At 37.0% G+C, this 15,592-nt stretch overlaps 1 long non-coding RNA gene across 4 annotated transcripts; it reads left to right on the top strand.

Annotated features, from left to right (window-relative positions):
* Positions 1-8,690: 8,690 nt before the first annotated feature.
* Positions 8,691-9,643, top strand: LOC113277962. 4 transcript variants are annotated; one of them, XR_003325243.1, is made up of 5 exons: positions 8,691-8,716; positions 8,839-8,917; positions 9,003-9,162; positions 9,383-9,442; positions 9,543-9,643. It is a non-coding gene; the product is annotated as an uncharacterized LOC113277962 (long non-coding RNA). The 4 variants fall into 4 exon arrangements; XR_003325241.1 differs by having other exon boundaries at positions 8,700-8,716; positions 9,000-9,162; XR_003325240.1 differs by lacking the exon at positions 8,691-8,716 and having other exon boundaries at positions 8,793-8,917; positions 9,000-9,162.
* The last annotated feature ends 5,949 nt before the right edge of the window (positions 9,644-15,592 follow it).

The following is a 15,592-nucleotide window of genomic DNA, read 5'->3' as shown; positions in this document are numbered from 1 at the left end:
TACGATTAAGATTATTGTGAGGTGATTGATATTTCTAAGTCTGGTATGTCAATTGGTTCCTGTTCACCTTGATTTATCAAAAGACGGAACAAAACTCATAGGTTTATCTGTGGGAGACAGATTTATCTATACAATAGACTTTTATGTGTGAGACAGATTAGTTTATCAAGTCTTCGAATTTGGGTCGTAACAACTCTTAGTTGTGGGTGAGATCAGCTAAGGGAATCAAGTGCGTAGAATCCTGCTTGGATTCAAAGACGTAAGGAGCGCAACTATACCTTGATCAGTGTGAGATTGGTTAGGGCTCAACTACATTTCAATCCGAAGTTAACTTGGAGTAGGCTAGTGTCTGTGGCGGCTTAATACAATGTGGTGTTCAAATCTGGACTAGGTCCTGGGGTTTTCTGCATTTGCGGTTTCCTCGTTAACAAAATTTCTGTGTTATTTTTTTTCCGTATTATATTAGTTTATATAATTGAAATATCACAGGTTTTGCGTAAGTTCAATCAATTGAGAATCCAACCTTTGGTTGTTGACTAAATTGATTGACACTTGGATATTGGTTTTTTATACCGTCCAAGTTATTTCTTATATTCGATCGGACTCGCAAATTCCTATTTGTTTGATTACAGATTGAATTGAGAAATTGAGATATAACTCTTTGATATACTTTTCATAAGATTGAGTCTGACTGTATAGTTGATTCTCTTGAAAGTATATTGGAGTTAGTCCATAAATATTGCTAAGCGAAATATTGGGTGTGGTTGTTAGACCCCGCTTTTTCAATACTGGCTCCATCAACCTTCGCAGTGTTATGTGACATTATTCTTCATTCTGGATTGACGAAGTGGGGAAACATCATCACAAATGGTCAAGCTACTTTTATGCACAACTGCATCCCGGGCTATCTTCCTGCTCTTGGCACAAACATGTTTTCAATATAGAGCTATAACATCGACAAATCCGCTCGACAGATGCGTTTCAATCAATCAGTCCCTCGTTATCGTTCTTCCCTTCCTTCGATGGAAAATCTCAAACAATCCTTAGATATTCATGTCGTCTTTGTACAAGTGTCCCTTTCCATTATGTCGACGGGAAAAAAAAAATCTCATGGCGCGGTACATAATATTTTGGGACTTGCAACTCTCTTTTCTTCTTAGATTTTTGTTAGAGATTCATGGCGCCGTACGTGGTATTCTTTGTAATGATCGGTTGTCATCTCGACCGAATTTAAGAGTAATTTCCCCCGAGAAGAGAATACTCTAACTTTATGGTTGCATCGTTGCTAATTTTGATGCGTCTACACCTCACACGAATGTAGCTTGGGACAGGAAAAGGAGTCTTCAGAAGAAGCCTCAGAAATTGCCACAACTGCCTCTCTGATGAAACACCTTCCCCGTCCTCGAGCAATGGAAGTATTCCGTATGATACATTTGTTGTTGCACAAGATAGTGAAACTGAATATCCAAATTCCAGAGCTTTTTTTGATTTCAAGTTCGACCGAATCCGTCCTAGTTACGAATGCATAGGCGGTTTTACGGTTCTTTCTCTTTACGCTGAATTGTATTCCAAAATATGGAAGAAATTTGGTCATTTCTTTGTGGGCGATTACAGCATATATCGGTCCCTGGAAGAGAAGGTATCCATGTTGTTGCTGACGGTTCAAGAAATGGTGCTCCTTCCTTGCCAAGATATTTCAGATATAGTGCTCCAGGATTGGAATACAGTATTGGATGAGGCTGAGGCGGCCAAAATGGATTGTCGGATGGTTGTGTGACTTCCTTTGTAACACCCCGTGTTTTTGGCATGGTGCATGCTCAAAGATGTGCCATGTCCTGAGATGAAGCTTCAGCCAAAGCTTCCATTGCGTAGGAAAATGAACATTGGAACTTGGTCAATGCGTTGACAATGTTCATCCAACATGGATGGACATCGGGTTGGCAGTGAACAGCCAACATGGCTGGACATCGGGTTGGCAGCGGACAACCAACATGGATGGACATTGGGTTGGCAGTGAACAAGCAACATGGCTGGATATCGGGTTGGCAGCGAACAACCAACATGGCTGCACATCGGGTTGGCAGTGGCAGTGGCAGTGAGCATCCATCTTGGCTAGTCATTCAGAAATTGATGGAAACGGCCATGAATAGTGAAGCAAGCATGTCAATATGCTCCCTTTTCCATTCTTGTAGAAATTTCATTAAGACATATATATAGAGGGGTACTTGGTTGAAGCCTTGAAGGTGCATATACGAACCATGCACCAAGTGAGATAGCCTTTGAATTGTACAGCCATCACGGCTAGACATTGGAGTGGTCTATGGGCCAAAGACGGAAGTATATCCATCACGTCCCTTCACGAGACCTGGCTCAGGAAATGTTCAGCCGTCATGGCCGGACGTTAGAACTAACCTCTGAGCCAGAATTGAATGTACAGCCATCACGGTCGTACATCGTTGTTGACCACGGTGGTAAGGTGCAGCCATCACGGAATGGGGAGTTGATGAATGATTTTTGGTCCCCCAATCAAAGTTGTAAAAATGTCTTTTAAACATATATAAGGAGGGGTAGTTGGTTGAAGGTGCATATGCGGACTATGCACCAAGTAAGCTTTACAGCTTAGTCGGAAGAGTATAAATGATGCCTAAGGCTCATTTATAGTTGTCTAGCCTAGCGAAGAGGGCATTTGATGCTTAGGAATCGTTATGCCATATTGCGGACCAACACTACACCAAAATCAGGATTTTGTAACAGTGCAACCTGTCACAGTTTATTTTTCAGTCACAGATACACCTGTGATAAGTCCTGCAAAAGTTATAACTGTTATTAATTTTGTATTCGTGTTAATAATTAGGAATATTAAATTCTTTTATTAGTCACAATAATATTTGTTGATAATTTTACGGACAATCACAATTATAATTCAAAGTGATGATTCCACCCAAATATTTCAACACATCTAAAACAACCCCAAAATTATAACACTTTGAATTTTACTTGTCACTAATTTTCCCACATTTGTACAAACTAATAATTATATTTCATTTCTATAAATCAAAATACATTTTTCTTTTTTTTCTTTAATTTTCTTATTAGAAAACAGGATCAAGACCAAGTCAACAAGTCATGACTTTATAGAAATTTGACTTTGACATATCTGCTTCTTCCGAAGACGGTGAAAATTACCAGACTACCCTTATCGTAATAAGTGCAATAAAAATTCCGAAGATTGTGAAAATGACCAGACTACCCTTATCGGAAATAAGTAAAGTAAATATTACAGACTGTTAAAATGACCATACTACCCTTAATGGAAAAAAGTGCAACAAAATATTATGCAGACTGTGAAAATGACCAGACTACCCTTATCAGCAATAAGTGAAGTAAATATTACAGACTGTGAAAATGACCATATTACCCTTAACGGAAATTAGTGCAATAAATATTAAGGAAACTGTGAAAATGACCAGACTAACCTTATCGGAAATAAGTAAAGTAATTATTACAGACTGTGAAAACAACCATACAACCCTTATAAGAAATAAGTAAAGAAAATATTACAGACTGTGAAAATGACCATTTTACCCTTACTGGAAATAAGTGCAATAAATATTATGGAGACTGTGAAAATGACCAGACTACCCTTATTGGAAATAAGTAAAGGAAATATTACACATTTTGAAAACTACCATATTACCCTTACTATGACAATGACCATATTACCCTTACTAGAAATAAGTGCAATAAATATCATGGACACTATAAAAATGACCATATTACCCTTACTAGAAATAAGCGCAGTAAATATCATGGAGACTATGAAAATGACCAAACTACCCTTATCAGAAATAAGTAAAGTAAATATTACATACTATGAAAATGACTATTTTACCCTTACTGGAAATAAGTGTAATAAATATTCTGGAGATTATGAAAATGACCTGACTACCCTTATCAAGAATAAGTAAAGTACATATTACAGATTGTAAAAATGACCATATTACCCTTACTGGAAATAAATGCAATAAATATCATGCAGACTATGAAAATGACCAAACTACACTTATCAAAAATAAGTAAAGTAAATATTACAGACTAAAAATGACCATAGTACCCTTACTGGAAATAAGTGCAATAAATATCATGGAGACAAAGAAAATTACCAAACTACCCTTATCAAAAATTAGTAAAGTAAATATTACAGACTATGAAAATAACCACTTTACCCTTATTGGAAACATATGCAATAAATATTATGGAGACTGTGAAAATGACCAGACTACCCTTATTGGAAATAAGTAAAGTAAATATTACAGACTGTAAAAATGACCATATTACCCTTATTAGAAATAAACGTCATGGAGACTATAAAATGACCAAACTGCCCTTATCAAAAATAAGTCAAGTAAATATTATAGTCTTTGGAAATGACCATTTTACCCTTACTGGAAATAAGGTTAATAAATGTTATGGAGACTGTGAAAATGACCAAACTACCCTTATCGGAAATAAGTAAAGTAAATATTACAAACTATGAAAATAACCATATTACCTTAATGGAAATTAGTGCAATAAATATTATGGAGACTGTGAAAATGACCAGACTATCGTTATCGGAAATAAGTTGAGTAAATATTACAAATGTGAAAATGACCATATTACCCTTAATGGAAATTAGTGCAATACTGTGAAAATGACCAGACTACCCTTATTAAAAAAGTAAAGTTAATATTTGAGACTGTGAAAATGACCATATTACCTTACTAGAAATTATCGCAACAAATATCATGGAGACTATAAAAATGACTGAACTTCCCTTATGAAAAATAGTAAAGTATTGTAGTATGTGAAAATGACCATTTTACCTTAGTGAAAATAAGTGCAATAAATGTTATGGAGACTGTGAAAATGACCAGACTACCCTTATCGGAAATAAGTAAACTAAATATTACAAACTGTGAAAATGAACATATTACCCTTGATAGAAATTAGTGCAATAAATATTATGGAGACCGTGAAAATGACTAGACTATCCTTATCGTAAATAAGTAAAGTAAATATTACAGATTGTGAAAATGACCATATTACGCTTATTGGAAATAAGTGCGGTAAATATTACGGAGATGTGAAAATGACCATTTTACCCTTACGGTCGTAAGGGTAAAATGGTCATTTTCCGGTAAGGGCAAAATGGTCACTTTCACAGTCTATAATATTTACTTAGATTATTTCCGATATGGGTAGTCTGGTCATTTTCTTTGTCACCATGATATTTATTGCACTTATTTCTAATAAGGGTAATTTGGTCATTTTCACTGTCAGTGATATTTACTATACTTATTTCTGATAAGTGTAGTCTGGTCATTTTCACAGTCTCCATAACATTTATTGTACTTATTTCCCCTAAGGGTAAAATGGTCATTTTCTTCACAGAGTCACGGAATGTAATATTTACTTTATTCATAACCGAAAAGGGTGATCTGGTCATTTTCACAGTTTCAATAATATTTAATATTTATTGCACTTATTTCCAGTAAGGGTAATATGGTCATTTTTACTGGCTATAATATTCACTTTACTTATTTCCAATAAGGGTAGTCTGGTCATTTTCACGGTCTCCATAAGATTTATTTCACTAATTTCCAGTATGGGTAGTAGGGTCATTTTCACCGTCTGTGTGATATTTATTGCATTTATTTCCAATAAGCGTAGTTTGGTCATTTTGACAGTCTCCATAACATTTATTGCACATATTTCCCCTTAGGGTAAAATGGTCATTTTAGCAGACTGTAATATTTACTTACTCATATCCGATAAGTGTAGTCTGGTCATTTTCACAGTCTTCATAATATTTATTGCACTTATTTCCAATAAGGGGAGTATGGTCATTTTCATTGTCTGTAATATTCACTTTGCTTATTTCTGATAAGGATAGTCTGGTCATTTTGACAGTCTCCATAATATTAGTTGCACTTATTTCCAGTAAGGGTAAAATAATCATTTTCACAGTCTGTAATATTTCCTTTACTTATTTTTGATAAGGGTAGTCTGGTCATTTTTACAGTATCCATAATATTTATTTTATTAATTTCTAGTAAGGGTAGTATAGTCATTTTCACCGTCTGTGTGATATTTATTGCACCTGTTTCCAATAAGGGTAGTTTGGTCATTTTGACAATCTCCATAATATTTATAGCACTTACTTCCAGTAAGGGTAGAATAGTCATTTTCACAGTCTATAATATTTACTTTACTTATTTTTGATAAGGGTAGTTTGGTCATTTTCATTGTCTTTATGATATTTATTGACTTATTTCTAGTAAGGGTAATATGGTCATTTTCACAATCTGTAATATTTACTTTACTTATTTTCGATAAGGGTAGTATGGTCATTTTAACTGCCTCCATGATATTTATTGCACTAATTCCTAGTAAGGGTAATATGGTCATTTTTACATTCCTTAGATAGTATATTTATTCTAATAAGGGTAGTTTGGTCATTTTCACGATCTCTTGAATTCGCTGCACTTGTTCAAGTAACGGTGGTCCGGTTATTTTCACAATCTCCACAATACTTGCTACATTTATTTCGGCAAGGGTAATTTTATCGTTTCATATAGTAATCTGCAAACTGAGTTTGTAAATTCTGACATTTCACAACTTCAGTTAACCGGAATGAGAACCACGGCTCTATCTCGAGTAATTTGGCAAACTGAGTTTGTAAATTCTGATATTTCACAACTTCAGTTCACCGGAATGAGAACCTCAGGTCAATTTCTAGTAATCTGGCAAACTGAGTTTGTAAATTCTGATATTTCACAACTTCAGTTCACCGGAATGAGACCCTCAAGTCAATCTCTAGTAATCTGGCAAACTGAGTTTGTAAATTCTGATATTTCACAACTTCAGTTCACCGGAATAAGAACCACGACTCTATCTCGAGTAATCTGGCAAACTGAGTTTGTAAATTCTGATATTTCACAACTTCAGTATACCAGAATGAAAACCACGACTCTATCTCGAGTAATCTGGCAAACTGAGTTTGTAAATTCTGGTATTTCACAACTTCAGTTCACCGGAATGAGAACCTCGGGTCAATCTCTAGTAATCTGGCAAACTGAGTTCGTAAATTCTGATATTTCACGACTTCAGTTCACCGGAATGAGAATCTCGGGTCAGTCTTTAGTAATCTGGCAAATTGAGTTTGTAAATTATGATATTTCACAACTTCAGTTCACCAGAATGAGAACCTCGGGTCAATCTCTAGTAATCTGGCAAATTGAGTTTGTAAATTATGATATTTCACAACTTCAGTTCACCAGAATGAGAACCTCGGGTCTATCTCTAGTAATCTGGCAAACTGAGTTTGAAAATTCTGATATTTTACAACTTCATTTCATAGGGTTGAACTGGCAACCGGATTGGTTGGGTTGATCCCCAACTTTTAAGACTCTATATATATGATTGGCAGCTTACTTTGGGGTATCAACCTCATTTTGTTTGAGATTATGTGTTATTGAAAGCAGGGAAACAATACATTTCGCTTCGTGGGAGTCAACCCATCAGATTTGTTCCCTTTTCTCTATCTTTTATTTTTATTTGTTTATTTTTTTTTTGCAATTTATAATTTCCCACCTTGATTTCTACGACTCAATTACATTGAGGACAATGTAATATTCATATGACCAGATGTGTAGCGGGTCTGAAACATTTAGTACTTGTGTCGACTCCTGCGCTCTCATGCAAGTTGTTTGCAAAATGTCTACTTTATACTGACAGTGTTTGCAAAATGTATGTTGGTTTGCTATTAATGGTAGTGGTGTTTTATTTTATTGCGTAGCTGATAAAAGAAAATAAAACGGATACATTGTTGTGGCGATATATAAGAGGTCCTGTTGATGCGAAAGAGTTTGTTATGTACCGTGTGAATGGGTTTGTTTTCTCTCCCAAGTATCATGAAGAAATAGTTGTTAGTCAAGACAGTGGTGTTTGCATGACAGCAAACACCACATTTAGGAGCAAGAAAGGCGATAAAAATCCCAACAATGTATTGACCAAGTGGTATGGGGTTGTTAATCAAATATTTGAGTTGGACTATGGTCAATTTACTGAGGTTATGTTTTACTGTGAATGGGTGAAAGCGGGAAGTGGGAGCAAAATTTGTCTAAAACTCACAGTCTACATCATGTACATCAGTTCATAAAACTCACAGCAAGTCTGAGACTGAGTTTCTCACTACAAGCTTCATAGCCTAAAATCTCACAGTCTACAGCACAACATCAGTTCATAAAACTGAGTATTGCACTACCTTTTCGTTTCCAACTTTTTAATTAGGTTTGTTCTGCTATTTCAAATTAGGGTTTTAGAATTATTATGTTGATATTCGGCTATTTCAAATTAGGGGTTTGATCTGTTGTCTAAAAATTTGGGTTTGTTTCTTATATCACTAGGAGAGAAAAAAGCTTTGCATATGTTTTGGGTTCTGAGCATGTAAGAATGAATTGCAGATAACAGTTATAAGTGAAATGCAGTAGTTCTTAGCATGAATATGGCTTTTCTTATGTGATGTTTGTTATTTTGTATAACACTTATGTTTTCTATTGAAATGTCAATGTGCAAACTGATACAGGGCAAGGTGAAGGTTCTGTCAAGGAGACGAACCTCGTGAATGAAACAGTCAGGTTTGCCATGGAGTATATTGATGCAAGTCCTATCGGTAAAAGAGTGTCGTGACAATTTTTTTCTTTACAAGTATTTATGATATGGGTAGCTGCATAATCTTATAATACCCTGTTGGTGTAAGTTAAACTTCTTGTTTATTTTTCTCATTTGTTGTAGATGAGTATGGGTGAAAACTCCAACAACGCAGCTGGGCTTCTACCAAATCCTGTCGCTGATCCTCAAACTGGAATGCGGGGTAAGCTCCATTTGTACTCAATTTATATATACCTAAAGCAGACTAATTTTAGTTACTAATCCTTTACTTTTGCTTTTAAAAGTAGGATTAATAAACTCCATACTACTCATTCATGGGCGTTCCTCGAAGTCAATGTTATTCCACAGTATAATCAACTGGTAAGGAATCCAAACCTGAAGTGATCGTTGGCATCCAAGATTCTGGAAGATATGCAGATGAATTGCCAGTTCATTCATAGTGTATTGGTATTGCTCTCTCGCTCTCTCTTTGTACTGCACCCTTGATCTCACTTTCCCTTTGATCTTATTGCTCCTCAAACCCTAGATTACACAGCTCTTACTACTAAGAAAAGCCCTTAATATTTGTTCAAATTTGTAAATCCTTTGGTTATCAATTTAGTACTTGTTTTATGTATTTTTCTTGTTTTGATTTTCTGGTTTTGATAATGTTGTTTGTTTTATGCAGAGTACTGATATGGAAGCGCTTCAAAATTTAACTGCTGAATGTGATTTGGATTCAAAACAGGTTTGGGAATTTTTTTAGTTAGGTTTTTGTTGTGGTGTTTTCTTTATTCCTATGAATGAACTGCTGGATGTGTAATTTCCGTTTTCTGATTTTATTGTAGGGGTCTGATTATGGTGAGAAAGAAGTGGTGGAGGGGAATGTGTTAATGTTGGAGTGGTTGGATGGATGGTTCTTGTGTGTGTCTGTGTTGGCGGTGGTACTCTTGTACCTGGAGGTTAGCTGCTGGTTGTGTTTTCTTTATGCGCATCTCTTCATGTCCAGGTTGAATTTTGTTGGAGGTCCTATGTGTTGGAATACCCGTACATTTTCTGCATCAGCCGGTATGGATGTTATTGATTACTTATTGCAGTCTTGTTTTGTTTATTATGTCTTTGTTAACTATTTATGTGGGCAATTGGTTTTTCAGGTGGCGAGGCCTTCTGTAATGGACAGACAAGCCATGTTAGTGAAACTGATCGGGTGAGTACTGGTTGCTTAGAACTTACGCATCAATTTTGTCTTGTTCTTTATTTAATCTAAGTTTGTTGCATATTATAGTATATGCAAAGAAAGTTTGGGTTTGTCATAATAATTGCAATGTGAATTTGGTTATTCTGTCCAGGTGGATAGATCTCTTCTAGTGACTGAATTTGGATATGAACATGATGATGCATGGGCAACAAATATATATTTAAATAATTTACTGATATCAACAGGGTACGTATACATTCTTTTGAGTTATTTCACTAAACTATAACAAAAATTAGAATCAAACCTTAGGCTTTTTCTGAGGGGCCATGCTAGTAGAATCAATTGCGCATTTTAGCAGCCATGTTTTTTCCTAGTATAGGTGGTGTTAAGCCAGCATCACGAAGGCCTGTGGCAGTAGCAAAGCCAATTACAGGATCACTTGTCTGCCCTGGTTTAACATTCCCCCTGAGTACAATATATGGTGTTTTCAACCGAACCTGAGCTTCTTTAACTTCATTTCTTCTTTATACTGTTTATTGTGTTTTTCTTGCTTCCTTTTCCCTCGGTGTTTCCTGTGGAAATAATGACTTAAAACCCGGTATGCTTCTTTTGGGGTCATAATTCGGCCAACTCATGTCTCCTGTCAATCTGAATTTCCTTTTGACCCCTGTTACTGCAAATACCCAGCTGCTTATTTTTCTTCTTGTCCATGTTCCTGTCACCCAGTTCGACAGTTCCTCAAGTGTTACATGGTACACCTGATAAACCTTTACCGACTGCAGCTTCATGGAAGGCCGCAACTGGTCATATATCATCATTGTCCTCGTTAAGTAACTTGTATAGGACGTGCTGAACTGTAGGTATTCATGTTGAGTCTGTTTACTTACACTATAGGAAGTAGTAGTCATGTGAAGTGGAATGCCCACTACAGTCTATGTTTTGATTTAAAAATAGCTAAGTTGTAGTTTGGAGTTTATGAAGAGAAATCAATAAACAATTTTAGTTTTTTCTTTAACCTGTTTTTATCTTTAATCCTCTCTTGATCAATGAAACTTGGAACTTCTGTCATTGACGTGTTCATTTTTATTGTTGGACAGGTCTTGCGTATTGAATGCCAAACGCCGGAATTACATGAACTGGTAACTTTGTCTAAGCTCATCATATGGTATTATTGAGAAGTTAAGCTTGGTTTTATTTGTTCGCAGCTCACAGTGTTGATGGCTTTAGATTATTTACGGTTAAATTTTTGTACTTGGGTTTCTGTAATGAATACATGGATCACAGTATAATGTGGATGATTTGTATATTGAGAATCCGAGTGTATATGAAAAAGAAGAAAGTGCAGGTCTGTGTGTCAGTTTTAATTATATTACTGAAAGCCCATTTAATTGTTGGACAGGTCTTGCGTATTGAATGCCAAACGCCGGAATTACATGAACTGGTAACTTTGTCTAAGCTCATCATATGGTATTATTAAGAAGTTAAGCTTGGTTTTATTTGTTCGCATCTCACAGTGTTGATGGCTTTAGATTATTTACGGTTAAATTTTTGTGTTTGGGTTTCTGTAATGAATACATGGATCACAGTATAATGTGGATGATTTGTAGATTGAGAATCGGAGTGTATATGAAAAAGAAGAAAGTGCAGGTCTGTGTGTCAGTTTTAATTGTATTACTGGAATCCCATTTAACTGTATTGCAGGCCTTTAAACTGGAATCCCAAGTCCACCATAGTGACCCGGGCTATCCATATTTTTTTATTTGTTATTTTAAAAAATTTCACAGTTATTTTTGAAATTGTTACAAAAAGAAACACCTGTCAGCATCACTGTTTTGTTACAGCTTAAAGTAACAGTTTTAACGTTACAGTAATCGTGACAACAAAGACACGTGTCCTTTAAGTAATTGTGGGTAAACTTAGTAACTCGTATATGTGTTACTATAACCGTGACCAAATGTGACACGTGTCCTACGTCCAATCGTTGCAAACTAATTATTCACACTTATATCTGTTGTTGTATATGTGACAGTAACGGACACGTGTCTACAGCATAATTGTTGTAATTATTAAGTAACAATTAAATCCGTTGTATTAGTGGTTGCAGTAAGTCACGTGTCGCAACCGTAAAATTAGTTCAGTCGTTACTGTTTAATTTGTAACGTTAATAAGATGTGACTTTAATTAATAATTGTCACAGAAAAAAGCGTTGCAACATATTGCAACAATTATTTATAACAGCGTTTCTATAAGTGTTACAAATGAAATCAGTAACAGATATGCCCTGTGACAAAATCCTGGATTTGGTGTAGTGCAAACATGCATCACTTGGATGCATTTTGACAGAACGACCTATACGGATCATTACCATTTTTGCTAGGCCACGACCTTGCAAACGAGTTGGTTTAAGTTTCTGTCCCTTCGAGGATGAATTACGGTCTGTGCTTGATCCCTTTAGAGTAGGGAATGGTACGTAGGCAGCCGCAATGAGTTGCAGCATTGCCGATCCAGCACTCTGTCGCTCATATCATCTAATTGGGAGATGATTGCGACATTCTGGCCTCTCATATCATCTGGCTCGGTAATTCGATGCAAGAGATGATTATGGCCAAACTTGATGAGGCTAGTTGCATTTCATTCCTTGAATGTTCATACTTCCTATCAAGGCGTTCGACATAGGCTAAAAACCCGAGTGTCGTAATTTAGCTCAAGATGAGTCCATTTTGATGGGAAACGTCCCAAAGATCAAGACATGTCCATCTATAGATCCACATGGTCACTAGAATTTAGCCAAATTCCATCGTTCAGGGACTCAAAAGGTCATTTTTGCCATATTAAGAAAGTTTTTATTTGCGTGATAAACCCTCTGCGGAATAAGGGTAAGTTGGAACGGTGTGGAAGATAATTTTGCCGCATCATGCTCGTTGAGCATGTCTGAGAGGGAAAATGAGTGTGCATTTTCCTAGCCTTAAGTCCCGGATCGTAGCTTCATCATGGCGCATCGGGAAGTTACGGCCTGTGGGGAAACGCGCCAAAGGCGTAATTTTCCGGTCCGTCACATCCTTGCAGGCACAAAAGAAGCTGAGTCTAGCGGGTACCTTTTATGGTCCGGAGGCGGTCGAGAAAGCAAAAGATGATATTGAGAGGTTGACTCAGGAGTTAAAACTTGCTACCGCGAACCTTGAAAAGTTGGAGAAGACACATGTCGATGGTGCCGAGCCAATCTTTAAAAACTTCTTCTCTGAATAGTTTTATTCATCATGGGTCTTTCTGAGATACCATTTTTTTGGTTTTATTTGTCTAGGTTTTGAACAGGTATATCTGGAAAGGATTTTATGAAAATGAAATAGATACTTTTTATTCATGTAAAATTTTAATTCTAAGCATGAGTACAAAACATTGCAAACATTTTGGAGGAAATACAAATATTACTGAAAGCAGGGAAATCGAGACAAAACTGGTGAAAATGTTTTAAGCTGTGATAGCCTTAAGCCATTTCTCATGTATGACTACCCCTGCGGGTGTGTCAGTGTTGGGAAGCTTATAATATCCACCTAATATGGCTTCGGTAACCAAGTAAGGCTTTTCTACAAGAGAAGTGGTTATTTTCTCAACTGTGTCGCCAACTTGAAAATAATGGGGTTTTGGTATCTCAGATGGACATGTCTTCAGGACGATTATGTTTCCAGAACGACTCCTAGACATATAACAAACTTTTGAAAAGGATCATCCTCCCATTCGCATCTTAGAGTCAACATGGATTGATTGCCGGGTCAAGTCCCAAAAGTCTTGACAAGTTGCGGGATAGTTGTTTCCGACGAGATTTGTGGAGTAGGACTTACTTGTGATGGCGATTCAAGGGTGCACAGCTTCATCTTTTCCTCAAGCATTTCTACCGGATCAGGTTCAGATTTCTATGGAAGTGAGTAACTAACAGGGTCCTTCGATTGGACATCATCTCTAGATGGGTCTTTCAATGACGATTTCTGTGGAAGGGTATGTCGAACTTGGTTTTGCTGGTATGGATCCAAGGACGTCCAAGGACCATATCGTAACCCATATTTTCTTTAATAATTTGAAATATAACATTTTTATCGACATTCTCTATGTTCACTTTAAAGGTGACACGGCCGTAAGTACTTCTGGATCTTGAATCATGGCAGGTGCACATAAAGTTTTGTGTCTGTAAATTCCTGCAACGCGCAAATCTTTGAAAGTAATGATGTTGACATCCAATCTGTCATCGATAAGCATTCCTTTGGATTCGTTCTGCCTGATGTGAACTTTTGTGAGGAGTCCCCAATTTGGTTTCTTGTTACTCTGAATCTCGATCATGGGAACGGGCTTGTATGGAGTTTTGACCTTTTTGGCAAAAAGCAGGTGCTTACTAGAGATAACTCGATTGAGGTCTGTGAAGATATCCTTTCGCTGGCCCTTTGAAAGATAAAGAACTTCGCACGTACATTCCATTAGACTTTGAACCGTCTGGTTAACGAATTCCTCAAAAAGAGTAAATTTCTGACAGGCAGTGGATCTTTGTCAATGCCTTTAGTCTCCAAGTGCAGTTCTTCTGATTCTATCTTTTTTTAAAGACACGTTTCATCCTATTATGTTCGCGAGTAGGGTGATTTACGAACCTGTGGAAGTAGCAATAATTCGGATCCGCCATGTCTTTATCAATAGGCGGGCGACGCATAGGAGGTAACTTGACAGCTCCATCTTGTATCCATACTTCTAGTAATTCGAGGACCTCTTCCATTGGGCAGGGGAAGTCTGGAAATGTCGAATCTGATTTCACTGGTGGTTGTTGTCGTACAACTTTTAGAGGACCCTGCATGGTGGTGCTGGATCCTAGACAGGCGCTGGAGCAAACATGGCACGCTTTGCTAGAGGAGTTTGCCGAGGCGCGACTTTTCTATTGGATTCCTCGTTGGTGACAACGCCGATAGAGGGTTGAGTTGAGTATTGTTTGTCGATTAGACGCCTATTCCCTCGTGTGTCACGACTCTCTTCTTTAACTGGCCTTTTCTTTTCAAGCAATGTTGGGGCGGTGGTGGCTGATCGCTTGGCCGCTTCGTGCAGTTCTGAAAAAAATTGGAAACGTATATTTTCGAGTAAGGCGCGATACACAGGAATCATACCGTTGATACACAACTCCACTAGCTGCTGCTCTGTTATGTTTGGGTCATAGCAATTGAGGGCTTGGATCTATATCTCTTGACATAATCATTGGGATGCTTGTTGTTGCGGTGGAATATCCTTCCCAAATCCGAGAACGTAATTGGTTCGGAAACGAAGAAATACTTCTGATAAAAGGCGCTCACCATATCAGACCAGCTGGATATGCTATTCGGGGAAAGATTGTTGTACCAAGTATACGCTCTTCCAGTGGGCGGTTTGGAAAATTCCTTAAGTCGCACTACATGGTGGTTCTCATGCACTACTAAAGCTTCTAGAAATCGGGAGATGTGTTCACGGGCGTTACCTGTTCCATCATAAAGAGAAAAGGTAGGTGATACATATCCTCTTGGTATAGGTGACTTCTGAACATCCTCAGTATAAGGTTGTAACATCCCGTGTTTTTATATAGCGCATGCTAAGAGGTGCGGTATGGATAGATATGAAGCTTCATCTCAACCTTCAGTTGCGTTAAGAGGAATATTGGCATATAACCAATGTTATATCATCATGATGCATTAGGCC

Source organism: Papaver somniferum, chromosome 5 (assembly GCF_003573695.1).
Source record: "Papaver somniferum cultivar HN1 chromosome 5, ASM357369v1, whole genome shotgun sequence".
NCBI lineage: Eukaryota > Viridiplantae > Streptophyta > Magnoliopsida > Ranunculales > Papaveraceae > Papaver > Papaver somniferum.
This window is presented reverse-complemented; position numbering and strand designations above follow the sequence as displayed.